Raw genomic sequence first — 17,333 nt, 5'->3', positions numbered from 1 at the left:
GTTTATTGTCTGTCACTCCCACTTGAGTTCAAATTCCAGATGGTAAGGACTTAGTCTTATTCACCACTGTATCTTACTATCTACAATAGTGATGAGTCCATGGTGAGCACTCAATATTTGTAGAATTATTTAATTAGTTAAAAATACCGCAGGGCTTCAAGGCATTTTCTTAGGAATCTCTGAATATAGTGTATAACTCCTGGTTCTCGTTGTATGTAATTAGTCAAAATCAGTCACCTGGTCATAGATGATTGACCAAATCATTTTAATACCCATAAGGTGAATGAACCACATAGCTCTAACATACCAAATATAAGGTATAAGGCAGCAAGATTAATTCCACAGTCTACAAAGGGTAGTGGTAAGCGCTCTAATTATGTTTGAGTCTTTGTGTTTAAAGTCTCTAAGGCCTGCAGAAGATTAGAATTAAGGAAGGCAGAGCATGATATATGTAATATCACTAACTTCGTATCTTCTATTCATCCATTTAACTGTCTTCATTAAGCTATGAATTCCATTCACAAAATTTAAATCTCTGAATAACGATTGATAGTACTAATGGGAAATGTGCCATAATCTCCCAAAAACATTGTATTGGCTAGCTCTGTACTTTGAATCAACTAAAATCATGTATGTGAAATGCAGCTTGAAATTATTTTATCCATTGCCTTTTTAATTTTATTTATTTTATTTTTTACATTTAAAAATGTTTGATAAATAATTACTATTTACAGTGTGCAATGTGATGTTTTGATTTATGTATACATTATAGAAAGATTCAGTCAAGATAATTAACATATCTATCACCTCATCAATTTATTATTTTTTGTAGTGAGTGTTAAAAATGTATTTTAGCAATTTTAAATTATACATTATTAACTGTGGTCACCATGTAGTACAGTAGATAACTGAAACATTTCTATAATCTAACAAACTTTGTCCCCTTTGATCACCATCTTCCCTTTTTTCATCCCTCCTTCTTCCCCTGTCCTCAGCCTCTGGTACCCACCTTTCTACTGTCTGTTTCTATGAGATCTACTTTTTATATTTCACATAATAAGTGAGATCAAACAGTATTTATCTTTTTCTACCTGGCTTATTTAACTTTGCATAATGTCCTCCAGTTCTATCCATGTTGTAAATGAGAGAATTCCCTTCTTTTTAAAGGCTGTATAGTATTCCATTATGTATATACACTACATTTTCTAGTCATCTATTTAAGGACACTTAACTTGCTTCTATATCTTGGCTATTGTGAATCACTGCAATAAACATGTGGTTGCAGACATCTCTTTGACATACCAATTTCAATTCAAACCCAAACTGGAATTATGGGGGCAACGAGTGAATATTGGGATTTTTGGCATGTTTCAAACATTAGTAGAGATTTTGAAAGAGACTGAGCCAGGGCCTTCTTTCTCCCAGCTGGTACATGATCACCTATCTCAGCTTTCAAAAGAGTTTGAGCATTACTTCCCAACCACAAAAGACCTCTAAACTGGGAAGGAATGGATCTGCGACCCATTTGGGAATAAGCCAGGTGAATCGACTTTGTGCTAGAAGAGGATCACCTGCTTGAGATTGCAAATGATGGTGGCCTTAAAAGTATGTTGGAGACAATTTCAAATCTCCATATGTTCTGGAGTAAAGTCAAGGTGGAATATCCTGAGATTGCCACAAAAGCACTGAAAGCCTGCTTCCATTTCCATCATCCTATCTTTGTGAAGCAGGGTTTTCTGCAGTGACAGCAACCAAAACGAGATTACGGAGTAGACTGGACGTAAGCAACACACTTTGGGGTCCCAGATGGGACTGTCTAGTTGCAGAAAAATAAGCTCAGGGGTCCCACTGAATCTACATTATGGTGAGTTATATAATTATTTCATTAGGTATTACAATGTAATAATAATTGAAACAAAGTACACAATACATGTAATGCACTTTATTCATCCCCAAACCATTGTCCCCCTCTCCCCTAACCCCAATCCATGGAAAAATTGTCTTCCATGAAACCAGTCCCTGGTGCCAGAAAGGTTGGGTACAGCTGCCATAATGTACCACATATTGAGTGGCTTAAAACGGAAATGTATTGTCAGTTCTAGAGGCTAGAAATCTGAAATTATGGTGTTGACAGGGCCTAGCTCACTCTGAAACCCATAGGGCAATATCCTTTCTTATCTATTTTACCTTCTGGTGTTGCAATATCCCTTGAAATTCTTTGGCTTGTAGATAAAACATGCTACTCTGTGCCTACCATATCACATGGCTACCTTCTCCCTGTGTGTCTCTCTACTCTTATAAGGATTATAGTATTGGATTAAGAGTCCAGCCTACTTCTGTGTGACCTCATCTTAACTTATTACTTCTGCTATGACCCTATTTCAAAATAAGGTCACATTCTAATGTGTTAGGTGTTAAGACTTGAACATAATGTAGCCTATAACATTTATATAACATGATTATTTACCTGCTTTTATGTGGACAGTTTGACGAGTTTGAGAAGTGTGTATTTTGGTGTAACCATCACCCATTATCAAGATCTAGAACATTTTCATCACTACACCATTAAGTATAATGTTAGTTGTAAAGTTTTCATTGATGCCCTTCATCAGGTTGAAGAAGTTCTCTTCTAGTCTTAATTTGCCGAGAGATTTTATCAAGAATGGGTGCTGAGTTTTGTCAAATGCTCTTTCTGAAACTGTTGAGATGATATGTTTTTTTCTTTTTTAGCATATTAATATGCTAAAATATATTGATTTTTGATGTTTAAATCAACTTGACATTCCTAGGATCAACCCTACTCGGATATAATGTATTATCCTTTTCATATATTATGGGCTTCATTTGCTAAATTTTATAAAATAATGTTTTAAATATATTTATGAGAAATATAGGTCTGTAGCTTTCTTGTAATGTCATTATTGGTTTGTGGTAGATCTGATATTGTAGAATGAGTTGAGTAATATTGTCTTCTCTTCAGTGTTCTAGAAGAATTTGCTCTTCTTTTGAAGTCTGAGGTCAATGATTTATTTCTTTTCTTCTAATACACATATTATTGTTATAGATCTCCCTGTAAGTACTACTTTAGGGTCATCCCATAAATATTGACTTATGTTTTTATTTTCATCCAGTTTAAAACACATTCTAATTTCCCTTTTGATTTCTTCTTTGATGCATGGGTTACTTTAGAAGTGTGTTAGTTTCCTAACATTTGAAGACTTTCTGGAAATGTTTGTAATTTAATTCTATTTGTTCATAGAACATATTTTCTATGATTTAAATCTTTTAAAATTTGTTGAGACTTGTTTTATGCCCCATAATTTTGGATAACTTGGTATCTTAGTCCATTTGTGCTTTTATAACCTGAGATTAGGTAATTTACAAAGAATCAAAATTTATTTCTCAAAGTTCTAGAGGCTGGGAATTCCAAGATTAATGCACCAGCAGATTCACTGTCTGGTGAGGGCTCCCTCTCTGGTACATAGCTAATGCCTTCTTGCTGTGTCTTCACATAGACAAAATAATTTTTTTTTGTAATGATTCCACAATTTTCAAGGCAGATCTTTAGTAGGATTATGTCTGTACATTTTGTATATTTTAAACCACTCTGATTGGTTCACCATTCTTGTTACCACAAACCACCTTTGTGACATTAGCAAGAACCTTATTTTGTTTTTTCTTTTTGATTTTAAATTTAGCTGCTGTGTGTATACTATTGGATATAGCCTTCCTGGAACACATTCTAGATTGGGAATATCTGCCAATTCCTCTGGATAGAACTGGATTCCAACTGCTACAAGTCTTCATATCTTAGACAGGTTGTTCTGGGATCAGTCTTAATCTTGCCACTGTAATCATCATTCTTAGTTTTAAGCTGCTGCTTCTTAAAGTTTTAGTTTTTATGCCTACCATCCTGGAAGATAGTAGGAAAAAAGCAATATATATGTTTTCAAAATACATATCCTAGATGTGTTTAACTTTAACTTCTTTCTTATTTTGCCCAATATAAAAGACATTTAATTTACTTTTGTGAATTATAGCTTTTTTTCTTTTCTGTCATATTTAATCTTTTCTTAGTAATGTTACTCTGCCACCTAAATTTTGTTTAAATTGTTTACCTTAAAATTTATTATTTTAGAATTTCATGAATGATAAATTAAAATATGACAAAATTGGCCAGGCCTGGTGGCTCACGCCTGTAACTCCACTACTGTGGGAGGATCTCTCGAGGCCAGGAGTTTGAAACCAGCCTGAGCAACATATTGAGACTCCATCTGTTGAAAAAATAAGAAAAATTAGCCTGGTATAGTGGCAAGCACCTATAGTCCCAGCTACTCAGGAGACCCTGTCTCAAAGTAAATTAATTACTTAATTAAAAATAAAATATAAAATTTTATCTAACCATATCATAAGATAATGCCAACAGTTAGTCAATACTGTCATTTTATCTTGGCCCTTAGGTAGTGTCAGTGTGATTTTAAACATTAACAATCATACATAGATGCATAGGGTACAAATAAAAGTTGTATGGTAAGTGTGTCGTTTTGTTTTGGTTTGGTTTGGTTTGGATTGGTTTGGTTTTGATCCAAATGCTTTATGATTTGAAGTGCCAAACATAGAAATAAATGGTTCTTCCTGTTGATATAATGGTATCACAATAACACAATACTAGTAATTTAGAGGATCAATCTGAATGTCACCTTAAGAGTAATATTTCAGAATTTTATGATTAATAATAATATAAACAAAATGGGCCCCAGATATACTTCGCTGCTCAAAATCATCTAGTAGCTTTCCATTTTATTTACAGTAAAACCAATGTCTTTACTTTAGGCCATTTGAGGCCCCATACCTGTTATTTATTTATTTATTTTTTATTTCAGCATATTATGGGGGTACAAATTTTAAGGTTTCAAATAGTGCCCTTGCCCCCCCCCAAGTCTGAGCTTCAAGCGTGCCCATCCCCCAGATGGTGCACATCTCACTCATTATGTATGTATATACCCACCCCCCTTCCCCCTCCCACCTGCCTAATACCCAATAAATGTAGTTCCTATGTGTCTACTTAGGTGCTGTTCAGTTAATACCAGTTTGCTGGTGAGTATATGTGGTGCTTGTTTTTTCATTCTTGGGATACCTCACTTAGTAGTATGAGTTCCAGCTCTATCCAGGAAAATACAAGAGGTAATATATCACTGTTGTTTCTTAGAGCTGAATAGTACTCCATGGTATACATATACCACATTTTATTAATCCACTCATGAATTGATGGGCACCTGGGTTGTTTCCACAGCTTTGCAATTGTGATTTGTGCTGCTATAAACATTCGAGTGCAGGTGTCTTTTTCATAAAGTAACTTTTGATCTTTTGGGTAGATGCCTAGTAGTGGAATTGCTGGATCAAATGGTAGATCTACTTGTATTGCTTTAAGGTATCTCCATATTGCTTTCCACAGAGGTTGAACTAGTTTGCAGTCCCACCAGCAGTGTAGGAGTGTTGCTATCTCTCCGCATCCATGCCAACATTTATTGTTTGGGGACTTTTTGATAAAGGCCATTCTCACTGGAGTTAAGTGATATTTCATTGTAGTTTTGATTTGCATTTCCCTGATGATTAGAGATGTTGAGCATTTTTTCTTATGTTTGTTGGCCATTATTCTGTCTTCTTTAGAAAAGTTTCTGTTCATGTCCTTTGCCCGCTTTTTGACAGGGTTGTTTTTTTCTTGCTGATTTTCATGAGTTCTAAGTAGATTCTAGTTATCAGCCCCTTATCAGATGTGTAGGATGTGAATATGTTCTCCCATTCTGTAGGTTGTCTGTTTACTTTCATGACTATTTCTTTGGCTGTGCAGAAGCTTTGTAGTTTGATCATGTCCCATTTATTTATTTTTGTTGCTGCTGTGATTGCCTTTCAGGTCTTCTTCATAAATTCTTTGCCTAGGCCGATGTCTAGGAGAGTGTTTCCAACATGTTTCTCTAGAATTCTAATAGTTTCATACCTTAGGTTTAAGTCTGTTATCCAGCGTGAGTTGATTTTTATGAGAGGTGAAGGGTGTGGATCCAGCTTCAGCCTTCTACAAGTGGCTATCCAGTTTTCCCTGCACCATTTATTGAAAAGGGATTCTTTTCCCCAGTGTATGTTTTTGTCTGCTTTGTCAAAGATTAGTTGGCTGTATGAGGATGGTTTTATATCAGAATTCTCACATCTGTTCCACTGGTCAATATTCTTATTTTTGTGCCAATATCAGATTGATTTAATTACTACAGCTTTGTAGTATAGTTTGATATCTGGCATATTAATACCTCCCATTTTGTTTTTATTGCCTAGAATTGCTTTTGATATGCAGGGTCTTCTCTGGTTCCAAACGAAGCATAAAATTATTTTTTTGCATATCTATGAAGAATGAAGATGGAATTTTAATAGGTATTGCATTGAATCTGTAGATCAGTTTGGGTAGTATAGACATTTTAACGATGTTGAGTCTGCCAACCCACGAGCATGGTATGGACTTCCATCTGTTTACATCCTCTGCTATTTCCTTCCTCAGTGTTTCATAGTTCTCCCTGTAGAGGTCTTTTACCTCCTTAGTTAAGTATATTCCTAGGTACTTTAATTTCCTTGTTGCTATTGTGAAGGGAATTGAGTCTTTGATTTGGTTCTCAATTTGATTGTTGTTATTCATATACATGAATGCCTCTGATTTCTGTGTATTGATTTTGTATCCTGAGACTTTACTAAATTCATTTATCAATTCAAGGAGTGTCTTGGTTGAATCCTTGGGGTTTTCTAAATATAATATCATATCATCAGCAAACAGTGAAAGTTTGATCTCTTCTGCCCCAATTTATATACTTTTAATTCCACTTTCCTGTCTGATTGCTATAGCCAGGACTTCCAGCACTATATTGAATGTAAGTGGAGATAGTGGGCAGCCTTGTCTGGTTCCAGTTCTGAGTGGGAATGCTTTTAATTTTCCCCATTCAGTATGATGTTGGCTATGGGTCTGTCGTATATGGCTTGTATCATTTTTAAGGACATCATTAATATGTCCCTTCTATGCCTAATTTATTAAGTGTTCTGATCATGAAAGGTGTTGAATTTTGTCAAAAGTTTTTTCTGCATCTATTGAGAATCATGTGGATTTTGTTTTTGCTTCTGTTTATGTGGTGAATTACATTTATAGGTTTATGTATGTTGAACCATCCCTGCATCCCTGGGATGAAGCCCACTTGGTCGTGATGGATTATTTTTTTTGATAAGCGTCTGGATTTGGTTAACTAAGATTTTGTTGAAAATGTTTGCATCTATATTCATTAGGGATATTGGTCTGTAGTTTTCTTTTTTTGTTGCATCCTTTCCTGGTTTTGGTATCAGAGTAATATTCGCTTCATAAAAGGTGTCGGGGAGATTTCCATTCTTCTAGATGTTGTGGAATAATTTCTGCAATATAGGCACCAGTTCTTCTTTGTAAGTGTGGTAAAATTCGGGTGTGAAACCATCTGGACCAGGACTTTTCTTTTTAGGAAGATTTTTAATTGCTGTTTCTATTTTGGCCCTTGAGATTGATCTGTTCAAGAATTCTATTTCTTCCTGGTTGAGCCTAGGGAGACTGTGTGTTTCTAGAAATTTGTCCATTTCCTCCACATTTTCCAGTTTGTGTGCATAAAGATTTTTGTAGTATTCATAAATTATATCTTGTATCTCTTTGGGATCAGTTGTGATATCTCGTTTTTTGTTCCTGATGGAGCTTATTAGAGATTTTTCTTTTCTGCTTTTCTTTAGCCTAGCCAAAGGCGTGACAATTCTGTTTATTTTTTCAAAGAACCAACTATTTGTTTTATTAATCTTCTGTATAGCTTCCCTGTTTTCAATTTCATTTAGTTCTGATTTGATCTTGTTAATTTCACTTCTTCTGCTGGGTTTGGGGTTGGTCTGTTCTTTTTCCAGCTCTTTGAGTCATTTCATTAAATTGTCTTTTTGTGATCTTTTTGACTTTTGGTTATAGGCATTTATGGAAATAAACTTTCCTCTCAGTACTGCTTTAGCTGTGTCCCAGAGGATTTGATAACTTGTGTTTCCTTTGTCATTTTTTTCTTCCTTTTATTTCATCATATTACGGAGGTACATGTGTTGTTAGGGTTACAAATATTGCCCCTGCCTCCCTCCCTCCCCACAATGTGCCAGAGAGTCAAGTGTGTGCAATCTCCCAGTGGTGCGTACCGCACACATTATGTAAGTACACACCCTTCTCCTCCTCCCCACTCCCGCCTGCCCACCAGAAGATGAAAAGGGTTTTTTTGTTTATTTGTTTTTGACATTTTGGTTATGTTGTATATCTTTGCCTCTCCCTAAGAAGGGTTAGAGTTATGCCCTTCCCCTCCAAAATGCTCACCACATCCCTAAGATTCGGTCCCCCCCCACCCCGAATTCCTTTGTCATTTTGTTAAAAGAATTTTTTTATTTCCATCTTGATTTCTTCATTTATGAAGTAATCATTTAGTAGAAGGCTGTTTAATTTCCACTTTTTTGTGTAGAAATGTGAGTTTCTGTTAGGGTTGATTTCTACTTTTATTCTACTGTGATCTGAGAAGATACATGGTATAATTTCTATTTTTTAAAATTTCTTGAGGCTTACTTTGTGTCCTAGGATATGGTCAACTTTAGAGAATGTCCCGTGAGCTGATGAGAAGAACGTATATTCAGTGGATTTTGGGTAGAATGTCCTGTAAATGTCAGTGAGACCCAATTATTCTAGAGTTTTGTTTAAGTCCATTATTTATTGATTGATTTTCTGTTTGGAGGATCTGCCCTGTGCAGTCAGTGGGGTGTTGTAATCTCCAGTAATTATGGAGTTGCTGTTAATTGATTTGCTTAGATCCAGTAAGGTTTGATTTATGAATCTGGGTGCACCTAAGTTGGGTGCATATATATTTGAAATTGTTATCTCTTCTTGTTGAACTGTACCCTTCACCATTATATAATGATCCTCTTTGTCTTTCACTACTTTTGTTGGTTTCAAAACTAAATCGTCTGAGATCAGAACTGCCACACCAGCCTTCTTTTGGCTTCCACTTGCTTGAAATACTGATCTCCACACCTTTACTTTTAGTCTATATGCATCCTTACAGGTTAAATGTGTTTCCTGAAGACAACAGATAATTGGCTTGTATTTTCTTTTTTTTTTTTTTTGAGACAGAGTCTCGCTTTGTTGCCCAGGCTAGAGTGAGTGCCATGGCGTCAGCCTAGCTCATAGCAACCTCAAACTCCTGGATCAAGCAATCCTCCTGCCTCAGCCTCCCGAGTAGCTGGGACTACAGGCATTTGCCACCATGCCCGGCTAATTTTTTGTATATATATTAGTTGGCCAATTAATTTCTTTCTATTTTATAGTAGAGACGGGGTCTCGCTCTTGCTCAGGCTGGTTTCGAACTCCTGACCTCGAGCAATCCGCCCGCCTCAGCCTCCCAGAGAGCTAGGATTACAGGCGTGAGCCACCGCGCCCAGCCTGGCTTGTATTTTCTTATGCATTCAACCAGTCTATGTCTCTTGAGTGGGGCGTTTAAGCCATTCACATTTATTGAGAGAACTGATAGGTAAGGCAGATTACTATTCATTCTGTTGGGTTGAATGTTGCTGCTTTGATTTCTCTCTTGAGACATTGTGATATATGGCCATTAATCTTTAGGTTTTGGGTGTTTTTATGTTCGTGAGTTTTTATTATGCTGTTCTGTGCGTAATATTGTTTTGAGTACTTCTTGTAGGGCTGGTCTTGTCTTGGTGAATTTCCTCAGACTTTGCTTATCTGGGGATATGTTACTTCTCCTTCATACATAAAGCTGGTTTTGCAGAGTACAAGATTCTAGGCTGGGCATTATTTTGTTTCAGAAGAGTGAGAATGGGGCCCCAGTCTCTCCTTGTTTGTAGTGTTTCAGTTGAGAAATTGGCATTAGCCTGATTGGTTTTCATTTGTACGTAACTTGTTTCTTTCATCTTACAGCTCGTAGAAGGGCCTCTTTAGTTGATATTTTGGTCAGTCTGATGACTGCATTTCGTGATGTCTTCCTGTTTGCATTGAATCTCCCAGGGGTCCTTTGAGCTTCTTGAACTTGTATCTGGAGATTTTTAGCAAGGCCTGGGAAATTTTCCTCTTAGATCTTCAAATAGCTGTCCAACCCTTGGGTGTTTTCTTCTTCCCCCTCTGGTAACCCTATGACCCTCATATTAGGTTTCTTCACATAATCCCACATCTCTTATAGACTGCTCTTTTCTCCTGTTTTTCTGCTCTATTTCTGTGACTGATTTATTTAATTGGAGGGTGTTATCTTCAATCTCTGAGAGTCTTTCTTCTGTTTTGTCCACCCTATTTTTGAGGCTTTCCATGTGTTTTGTATTTCCCTGAATAAATTCTTCATTTCCAGGAGATTGGATTGATTTTTCTTCAAGATCTCAATTTCCTTAGTGAATCTTTGTTCCAAGTCCTGAATCTTCTTTGTGGTTTCTTTGTGTTGGTTGTCCATTTTTTCTTGTATATCATTGAGCTTTCTTACAAGTCAATTTTGGAATTCTTTTTCTGTCATTTTAGTGTTTTGGATTTGTTCGGTCTCTAGTTCTTGAGAGCTGGTGTATCTCTTAGGGGGAGAGTTTTTGGTTTGATTCTTTGAAGTTCTAGAAATCTTACGCTGAGCCATCCCCATCTGGATCAGCTGATGGTGCCCAGGTGTCCTCTCTTCTGTAGTTTTTTGATCAGCCACTGGGGGGAGCACTGCCACCACACTTGGTAGGTACCCCTGATGGGAGGGGTTACTCGTGGAGCCTATAGTGGCTGCTTGTGGAGGATTTGTTCCTTGCCATGCCACTGACCGAGGGGGAGGAGATCCAGCCCCTGTGTTTTGATCAACTGTGTGACCTAAACTGTTCTGGGAAGCAAAGTCTTTTATACTGTGTGCTTAAGCACTGTGCACAGGCCCAGGGGATTCTCCTTAGATCTGGGGGAGAGTGGGTTTTCTTGTCTCACCCCGCCTCTAGGGGTGGAGCCTACCACTTTCGGCAGGAGAAATGTGGGCTGGGGGAGGAAGTGGCTCCCCAGTCTGCCCTGCACCCCGGGGCCCCAGTGGCTGTGGCTCCTGTTGGCGTTAGTTTTCTCAGTAGTTCGTTGATGGAGACAGGCCTGGCGAGCCGATCACAGATTGTGTAGGGGCGAAATTTGTCAGCAGAATCTCTAGGCTGGGGGGAGGAGACCTGCCCTCCACGCTGTATCGCACTGCCGTGGCTGTGCTTTGAGCCCCCTCAATGACGACTGCTTCCCCACTCGCAGGGCACCAGCACTGTGGGCAACTGTTTAGGAGTGGCAGGTGCCAGGTTGGAGGTCTAGGTCATCAGGATGCCCTGTTGTTTCCTCTATGCCGCCTTCCCGACTGCCAGTTCAGCCATAGTTCTCTCTCTTACTGACCCATCCTGCGCAATCTTATTCGCCGGAGGCAGTTCCAGCTTAGTACCAGAGGCAAGACATCTAACTGCCTCCCCTATCAGCTCAGTTCGGTTTCCTCCCATCTTGGAGCCATCCTAGCACGGAGCTCCAGGGAATTTCCACTAATGACCGCACTCTCCAGCACCCTCTTCTCCTGTCGTGATTTCGCACCAGTTTCAGACAGATCTCTGGCTGGGTGGGTGTGGATCGATGGGGAAGCAAGGAGTTCTCCTGTGGGTCTGATCCCACTTCACCCCCTGGCCTGGTGTGCCGGCGCCCTCCCACGTGCCCTATTGTTTGTTTTGCACTCTACAGAGAATGTGATCTTACCTCCCAATCAACTTGTTTTATCCTTTTTTGAGAGTCCTGCGCTGAACCTCTGCAGATTCTCTATCCTGTCCTTGTAGGGGGGGAGACCCACTCACGTGTAGAAGACCAAGATCTATGTCTCCTTCTCTGAGAGCAGGAATCTGGGGGGTTATTCTAGAGTTTTTACTCTGCCATTTTTCCTCCTCAAGGCCCCATACCTTTTAGCTTCTTGTTATTCTCTGACCTAACCTATTACCCTCCCTGTTATTTATTTCACTTTGGTTATACCAGTCTCTTGCTTCTTAGGATACCAAGCAAAGCTACTGCCTCAGAGCCTTTGCACGGGTTGTTCCTCTTACTTGGAATGTTTAGGTAGCTGCACATCCTGTGTTCTCAACTGCTTAAGTTTTTGCACAAATGTTACTGTGGTAGATCGAGTTATAGGCCCTGATTCACTGTATCCATGCCCTTTGTCACGTGACTACAATTCTTTTCATTAGAGGCAGAATGTACTTACCTTCCTTTACTTTGGGCTTGCCCAGATGACTTGTTTTGGCCAGTAAAACAAATGAGCAGAAGTGACAGTAAGCTACTTCTCAAGCCTAGGCCTTAAGAGGCAAAATGTTTCTACTTACCTGTTGCTATGGGATGAATTGTATCCCCACTCCTCTAATTCCTATGTTGAAGCCCTAATCCCAGTACCTCAGAGTGTAACTATATTTGGAGATAGGGCCTTTAAAGAGGTAATTAAGTTTGAATTAAGTCATATGGGTGGGTTTTAATCCAATATGAACAGTATCCTCATAAGAAGAGGAAATATAGTCACACAAAAAGGCACCAGGGATATGTATACACAAAGAAAAGACCATGTGAGGACACAGTAAGAAGATGGCCATCTGTAAGCCCAGGAGAAAAACAGGCCTTAGAAGAAACGAACCATGGTGGCACCTTGATTTTAGACTTCCAGCTTCCAGAACTGTGAGAAAATAAATGTCTGTTGTCTAAATCATCCAGTCTGTGGAATTTTGCTATAGAAGCCCTACAAGACGAACATATTTGCTTTTACCTCTACCACTGCCATGACAAGACTATACACTAGGCAGCCTGCTGTACCAGGGAGGAAGAGAGGTGTGTAAAACAGTCCTGGACCCTACTTGCAGACTTGGGTCAAGCCCAGTTGAATCTAGCAAGGTGATAGGACCTTTAGGCAAACTGCAGATTCATGAGTGAAGGAAAAAAGGTTTACTGTGGGGTATTTTTTTTTTTTTTAATGTAGCAAAAGCTAAGTAATAGAGAACTTAGAAGTGGGGTGGCATTGACTTTGGTTCTAGGTGATAGGAGGTGGGAAATAGCAAAGAAACTTTACTAGTCAATAGACAAATTGGAAGTCTATGTTTTGTAGTGGTAAAAAATTTGGTGAAACCAACATCTGTGATAATATCAAAGAGAATATGTGTCTGGTGAACTTGTAGAGTTGGAGGAGGAGATCTTGATGCAAAATGTTGAAAGTGTTACTAGTTATTAATAGTTTATTTGATGGGATACCTCAAAAGAGAGATGAGCTCAGACAAAATTGGCCGGGCTGCAAACACAATTGGAAAATAATTATATAGAAAGCCAATAATTCTGGGACTTGAAGGGTTGAAAAGTGAAACTGTTTCTCACCATATCAAAGCTGACACAGCCTGAGGGTAAAGACCAAATCAAGGCTGTGATTGTCATGCCCTGTATTAAGAACTTTGAAGGAATAAAGTGACATCTAGAAGACCATTTCAACTAAACAAAAGAACTCCTAGAAAGATTAAGTGTATAGTCTCACAGAAGTTTAATGTGCCTGGAGTAGCAGTACTTAAATCTCTACAGAGAGAGCGCCATGTTCTGAATAGAAGTACGGGTGTGGCTTTTGGCCCATGCAATTGAGGGAAATACGTATATCATCTTTTCAGAGAGCTTTAATGGAAAACCAGTGCCAATCTAGACTAAAAGTGAAACAGATGTAAAAAGACCTCTGGGTTCCCAATTTTTCCCAGGCAGATAACAGTCACATAAAAGGGAATGGTCTCAAATGCCCTCTTCAGAAGTAGCCAAGGAGGATAATGGGAGAGAAAAGGGCCTTCCAGAGATAGAGCGAAGAGTGTAGGAGAATAATTGATTGGACAGTAACTCCTAGGGTGCTGAACTAGGGGAACATTTATTGTGATTATTGTGTCTCTCTTCTACCAATTTATGAAAGAAATAAAAAAGCCCTACTTATAGCATACACTATATAAACTCTAAGTATATTAAAGACTTAAATGTAAATAAAAATTATTAGAACACTAGAGATAAATGCAGGTTAATGGACTTCTCATCTTGGGGGGTGGAGAAGAAAACTAAGCAAAATAAAAGTAAAGAAAAAGATAAAGGTTAATAGTTAAATTTCTTAAAAATTAAAAAGAAATAAAAGGAAATAACTGTGAAACAGGATTAATATCCTCAACTTATAAAGAGTTTTTATCAGTCAATCAAATTAGAAATATAACAATAGAAAATTGGGCAAAGACAACTCACCATAGCAGAAATAGCAAAATGAAAAAGGTCAGTTTAATAAGTGATTTTTAAAAAAGAAAATACAATAATGAGGTATACTTTCTCCTTATCCAACTGACCAAGATTTAAACAAATAAAAGACAATTGTTAGTATTGGTGACGCAAGCCATAATGGAAGTATAAATTGGAATGGCCTTTTAGAGGGAACACTTGGCAATATTTATCAGGACCTTTAAATTTTTACTAATTTTTCCACATACAGAATTTTGCTGCTTATAAGAATTTACTTACAAAATAATTAAAGGTAGACATAAAGCTTATATACAAAGATATTTATAAATTTATAAGTATATAACTTATATAATTTATAAGATGAAATACTTCATAGTCACATATCAAGAGTTTTTAATGACATGGTGAAATGATCATTCTAAAAGGTTAAGTAAAAACAGCCAGCTACAAAATTGTTCATATAGTATTATCCAAATTTTGTAAATGTACATCCTATGACAAAACATTTTAAGCACCTGTAGATAATGAAGTATTGTTTTTTTTAATACTCTTCCATATTTTGTAAATTTTCTACAATTATATCATCCATTTTTTATTATAAAAACTAATATATACAGAAGGCTAAAAAACAAACAAGAAAACAAAATGAAACAACCAGACAACACAAAAAATATTAATAAATGAAAAGTAAAACTTAATTTTTAGAACTTAAATATATTTAAACTTCTATTTCTTGAGGTCTAATAAAAATAAACAACACTGAACAATGTATATTGACTCTACCACAATAAGAGATGAGGAATTTAAAACATTTTTCTATTATTTTCCTTCCCCTAGTTTTGAAACATTTTGTTACTATATTATTACATATATGAACTCTTTTAAAACTAAAGTTTAACCTTTATTATTTTTCTGTATGCCGATTCTAAAACTAGAAATTCTGAAAACTATCTCAACAACATTACATTGGTATAACTATTATTTACTATAGAATCAAGAAGTCTTTGACCCAGAAAGAAGGAAATGAATTAAAATTTGATTCTAAAGAGAGAGTCTTTTAAAATTTTCATTCTGGGATTCTTAAGTTTCCTTTTAGCTTTTTAAAATTCTGTTGGGTCATAATCAGTTGACATTTTTTTCTGTATTTCTCATATTTATTTTTTTGTTTAATACCTACTCAATAAATTGTTTTCTATCCAGTTTCATAAATAAAATTTCTGAATTACTGTGATCAAAAAATTATTTTTCCCTCCACACTGACTGCTGCTTTTGCCAAGTCAGAATAATAAGTTAAAAATCTTTTTTCATTCAGTACTGAAGATTTTGCTTCACTATCTTTGAGCATACAATGTTCAGCATGATGATACAGTGCCTGATCACAACATGACTGTTGCCTTTCAAGGTGACATTTTTTTTTTCCTATTCCTGGAAGACTTTCAGAATTTTCTTTTTTTTTTTTTTAGTGTTCTGAAATTTCACTGATTAAGTTAGGTGTGAGTCTATTTTTATTCATGCTCACTGGAATGTGAGCTCTACAAGGGCAGAAAATATTTGGTTGGTTCACTAATACATTCTTAGTACTATGACTGGCATGTAAATAGAGTTTAGGAAATATTTATAGAATGAATTTATCTTGCTTTGCCTTCCCAGTGATATATTTGGATTTGAAACACTCATCTTTAGCTCAAGAAAATGTTCTATTTTGTCTACCCTCTATTGTCTGTGTTCTGTCTACAGTTCTTTTAGATCAGTGTTTAACTTTTTGATACTATCTTTCATATCTACTTTTTAAAATATTTTCTATTTTTTGTCTTTTTGCTCTACATTATGATGTTTACTCAACTCTTTCACTTTGCCAATTTGGTCTTCAGCCACACCATTTCTTATAGTCAACTTATTCATTGAATTTTTATATTTTAAAATTTCCAACCTCTCTTTCTTATTCAGTTTTTTTGCCTGCTTTTCAGTGCAGCTTGAATAATTATAACTGTTTACCTCTAGAGAAGCCCTTCTTCCTTGTTTGCAACCTTGAATAAAAATTGTGTAAAATGTAATAAAAAAAATTACATTTAGGAAATGTTATTTTTATTAATAATCTATGCATAACTTAGCAAAATCTTCATGACACAATCAAATCCATTATCTCTATTTTTTAATATATTGTAATTATGATAATTAAAATTATATTCCTTGAAGCGTGAGGTCTTGGAAGATTGTATCTATGGCATTAGTCTCATAGCTTTTTTAAAAATGATTTTTTTATTTTGTATATTTAAGGTATACAACATGATGTTATGGCATACATATAGATAGTAAAATGGTTACTATAGTGAAACAAATTAATATATCCATCATCTCACATAGTTACCCAATTTTTTGTCTTTGTAGTAGGAACAGCTAAAATCTTTTTTTTTTTTTAAAGGGTCTTCTGATGAGGACTGGGAAACCTGCTAGACAAATTCTAAAAGAGCTGTAACACTAAGAGCAGCTAAAATCTACTCATTTAGCATGAATCCCATATATAGTATAATTTTACCTATAGTCCTCACATTGTATAACACATTAGATCTCTAGGCTTATTGTTCATCATACATATCTACTGCTTTATATCAACTGACCTATATCTCCCCATTTCCTTTTCCCCTTCCACCCCCATGCCTCTGTAACCATTGCTTTGTTCTATCTGTATATTTGAATTTTTTTGTATTTTATATTCCACATATAAGTAAGATCATGCAATGTTTTTCTTTCTGTGTCTGGCTTGTCCTCCAGGCTAATCCATGTTGTGGAAAGTGGCAAGATTCTCTTTTAGAGCTGAATAATATTCCATTGTGTACCACAGTTTCTTTATCAATTCATCCATTAATATAGTCCCATAGCTGTTTAAAATCAAGTACCATATCTAAGAAAAAATTCATAGCCCTAAGAGAGAACCAGGCATACCCCTAGGAACACAGTACATATAATATTTGTTTGATAGAGCCTTAGCAACTATGTTTTACAGATAAAAGTGATA

General features: G+C 36.4%; 1 protein-coding gene and 1 non-coding gene across 4 annotated transcripts in view; one reads left to right on the top strand and one right to left on the bottom strand.

The window, feature by feature from the left end:
- The window catches only part of CATSPERT (catsper channel auxiliary subunit tau), a 185,603-nt gene that overhangs the window by 112,243 nt on the left and 56,027 nt on the right, over positions 1-17,333 (top strand). The window lies entirely within an intron of this gene.
- LOC142872411 (U7 small nuclear RNA) lies at positions 16,737-16,798 on the bottom strand. Its single transcript, XR_012920673.1, has one exon. It is a non-coding gene; the product is annotated as a U7 small nuclear RNA (small nuclear RNA).

This window comes from Microcebus murinus, chromosome 8, assembly GCF_040939455.1.
Source record: "Microcebus murinus isolate Inina chromosome 8, M.murinus_Inina_mat1.0, whole genome shotgun sequence".
Lineage (NCBI taxonomy): Eukaryota > Metazoa > Chordata > Mammalia > Primates > Cheirogaleidae > Microcebus > Microcebus murinus.
This window is presented reverse-complemented; position numbering and strand designations above follow the sequence as displayed.